This window comes from Harpegnathos saltator, unplaced genomic scaffold (genome assembly GCF_003227715.2).
Source record: "Harpegnathos saltator strain DR-91 unplaced genomic scaffold, Hsal_v8.6 scaffold433, whole genome shotgun sequence".
NCBI classification, from domain to species: domain Eukaryota; kingdom Metazoa; phylum Arthropoda; class Insecta; order Hymenoptera; family Formicidae; genus Harpegnathos; species Harpegnathos saltator.
In genome coordinates, this window is record NW_020230243.1 from 21362 (window position 1) to 25664 (window position 4303).

Genomic DNA, 4303 nt, shown 5'->3' on the forward strand with positions numbered 1-4303 from the left:
TATTTCATCGTTCGGAGACTTTTTAAGAACCCTGTATATAATAGCTAATACTCTTAATTTATAATGCACACAGACTGATTGTGTAACATTTTCATTGATTTTTCTAAACGTTTTATTTTGTTTCTTTGCAGAAAGATTTTGTCATTGCTATAAACCATAGCCAATTGTATCCAAAACAAAAATTCAATATCACTCAAACCAGCGTATTTACCAATTACAACACAAGCTGAGATGGATACGTTTGAAGAAACGGACGACAATGAATATTCCAACGTTGTTAGTAAAAGACAAAAATCAATCGTTATTACATTTCTTTAATATTTCTGAAAGAAAATATATAAATATACACTGACACTAATTGCGAAACTTTTTCATTATATATTATTTTTTATATTTAAAAAAAATATTTTTAAAATTTTTGAAGAGGTGCAATATTTATGTTATATTGGCGACTTCAATGTAAGGGAAGCAGTTGGATTATATTTGAAAGAAAGTATAGCGGATACAATGACACTCTCTTTCACATAGTGGGGCCACAAAGGACATAAGTTCTTTTATAACACAGGGCTCGTAAAGGACATTTTTGGTACAAATTTTTAAATTTTTATGTGCATGCACATATATAGTGATTATTAATACATTTTGCTTTTCAGATGCAGTATATAAAAACAAATATTTTGAAAAACCGACTCGACTAGAATTTCAAATTCACATTGTAACGATATGCCGATCGTTACGAATCGGGCCGCGCGAAATGCATTTCGACCACGGGTCATGCACCTTGCGCAGGTTGCAAGCGAGCGGACGAACTAGCAAGCGGAGCGAGAAGAACCGCGAGCGAGCGAAAGGAACAAAGGAACGAGCGAGCACGCGGTACGCGCGTGGAGGCAAGGACCGCCTCGATGCGCGCGGCATGCGGCCGTCACATGTATTCCGTGCCACGAGATACGGAGGGGGAACGATCCGGAGCCGTACGGGCGGCCGATATAAGGCGCCGTGCGACTCACGAGAGGCACCTTTTCTTTCTGACGTCTCGTCGGAGAGAGACGAGTCACCGACCAGCCCGAGAGTTCTCCGGCATTGTAGCGAGTGTACTCGTGATTTCCTGGGGCGAGAGTCCTCGCCATACCCGACACGGGCGTGCTCGTGATTCCTGGAGGCAAGAGTCCTCGTCGTACCCGATCCGAGCGTACTCGTGATCTCCTGGGCGAGAGTCCTCGTCGTACCCGACACGAGCGTACTCGTGATTTCCCGGGGCGAGAGTCCTCGCCGTACCTGACACGAGCGTACTCGTGATTTATCGGGGCGAGAGTCCTCGCCGTACCTGACACGAGCGTACTCGTGATTTACCGGGGCGAGAGTCCTCGCCGTACCTGATACGAGCGTACTCGTGATTTCCCAGGGGCGAGAGTCCTCGCCGTACCCGACACGAGCGTCCTCGTGATTTCCCGGGGCGAGAGTCCTCGCCGTGCCCGACACGAGCGTACTCGTGATTTACCGAGGCAAAAGTCCTCGCCGTACCCGACACGAGCGTACTCGTGATTCCCGGGGCGAGAGTCCCACCGTCGCGAGCGAGACCGACATTCGGGGCGGAACCCCCTGAGACCGAAAGACTTGGCAAGCGTGCCGATTTTGGCGTCACGGGTGCACGTCGCGAGAATCGCGACGACGGGCACCACGGCCCGCCTGGGCGAGGAGAAGCGATCAGCGAACGAGCGATCCCCGAACGGAAGCGACCGCCGTGTCGTCACAGGAGGGCAATCGTGCGACACTGGTTAAGCGACCCCGTTTGCGAACCAAATCACCGCTGCCGTCTCGGCCGATCTCGGCGTATTATATTTTACTAGATCCCTTATTTTTGTTTAATAAAGCATTATTAACTCACACGCAAACGCGTCAATTGAGCACGATCCCTTCTCGCCTTTGGGTTCCGACGGGCCGGATCTCGGCGGAGCCCTATTCTACACCGTAAGCGGGAAGGACTTGCACGGACGCACGCCAGGCGTCACAACATGAAAGAAGTTCTGCGGGCTGCAAAAGAGAGGGCGCGGAGTAAATCTCGTCGAGCACAAAAAACAAAATATGAACCACAATTTGTGGAACAATGATGACAACTTGACGGACGAGAATTAAGTATGTATTAACTACAAGTTAATAAGAAAAATGCATTTCAAGGTTCAAGTAGGAAAGGACTTTTCAATTGCTTAAGATTCTTGGCCCTTCGCATTGTCTATCTCTTTTTAACGACGTCAGAAAAAAGAAAATGCATGTTAAAAATTCTGGTGAAAAATGTTAAAATAAAAATATATTTCCATAAAGTAATATTGGATATAATATAAAGTATTGATACAGTCGATAAAACAATTTTGTATTGTAATATATTCTGTGCGCTCTCCTTTTGCTTTAACAATGAATAATTTATCATAAATTGACGTGACATACAATTCATCTTCTTAACGTATTTCTTCGTCTTCCTATTGATTTACAAACGTATTTCTATTGAAGTTAATTTACAATAAATTATAAATTGTTACAGCAAAATATGAATGGACAAAAATGTCTTACAAATGTGTTGAATCGATTGCAATTGTTACTTTTATGGATATATATTTTTATTGTAATGTATTTTGCAAGAATTTTTAACATGTATCTTTCGCTTTTGATGTAACTAAAAAGAGAAACAATGCGAAGGGCCAAGAGCCATAAAAATAAGATATTTATAAATGCCACATAAGGTCAATATGTATATTACTGGCATATAACGCTATTAGATGTTTAGTTATATTTGATTAAATATATATACGGCTAATAATATTATAGTGTCGTATGTTTTCAAAATTTGTATTTGTATATAATTTTAAAATAAAATCGAAAGAATTAAATATAATTAATTTTTTATTCATCAATTAATATAATAATGGTCAAATATAGCACCTAATACTGGCAACCTCCTAATCATGTTGTACCTAATTCTGGCCGTATTACAGTCAATTTGTCATATTACATTGATAATCAAAATTAATGTTTTTAAATGTAATTTTTATATTCAGAGTTCTAAAAAAATAATTATTTATATTATAGATAATAATCAGTATAATACTAATTATATAATAATAATAATATAATAAATCATGAAATGTACTAACAAATTTTTTAAACTTTGTTAGAATAATGTACCATTTATATTCGTATTTTAAAAATTAATTATATTAAATAATAACTGACAGTAATATATTATAGACACTGCCAATAATATGGACCTTTACCTTATTACCGAATAATGTTATAATAATACAGGATTGTGAAGTAATGCGTTATTTGTAACGCATATATTGTTACGCAAAAAGTAACGATACCAGTAACGCCGTTACTGGTATCGTTACTTTTTTGAGTAACGATTAGGTAACGCCGTTACTTTTTTGTGTCAGTAACGAAAAAGTAATAGTGATACATTTTCTTGTAACGAGTAACAAAATATCCGTTATTTTAATCGTTACTTTTTAATTTTTATAAAATTAAACTTAATTGTATTTTCTATACATTTTTTACAATTGTAATTTCTATACATTTTTTGTTTCATGCTGGATTTAGTGAGAACCAATAAAGATGGACTCACATAATTGTCATCCATTGGCCGTAGCTATATATTAGGTGTGTAAATTAATTTGATCCATCTGGCGGTCAATTGCTGTATTATGTAATTTTCTAACCTCTAATGTCCGCAAAAAGCTTTATTTTTTAATTTTGATATCTAGCAATAATATTCAGTTGGTAAACGTTTGGGTTTGTAACAATAACATCATGTTTATCTGATTCGAAAATGTCGAAATTTGAGCCAAAAAAGAATCATTTCGTCCCGGAAATGGGGATACCTATTGACCTTTGGAAATTTCAAAATTATTAAATTAATAAAAGTTAGGCCACTATTATAGTAATATATTCTTGATAGTAAATAAATTAAAAAGTCTAATACTATTTTTTCTTTCGACGAATAGTTAGCGAGATATCATAAGGTAAATGTTGGAAAAGTTACCAAGTTCTCCTTAAATATCTCACAATATAATAAGCAAATAAAAAAATGTTTCAGACAAAAGTTGTTCAAATTAATTGGTGTAAAAAGATGATATAATAAAAAATTTGGATTTTCATTTCAGAAAGTTGATAATCAGTAAATATCTCGAAAATGGAGCCATCTATAAACAAAATGCTATCGCTGCCTTATGTCCCCCTTCAAGCCAAACAACTTTTGTCTTAAGCATTTTTCGATTTAACGCTGTGTTTCTGAGATGTTTGAGTGGGTCCT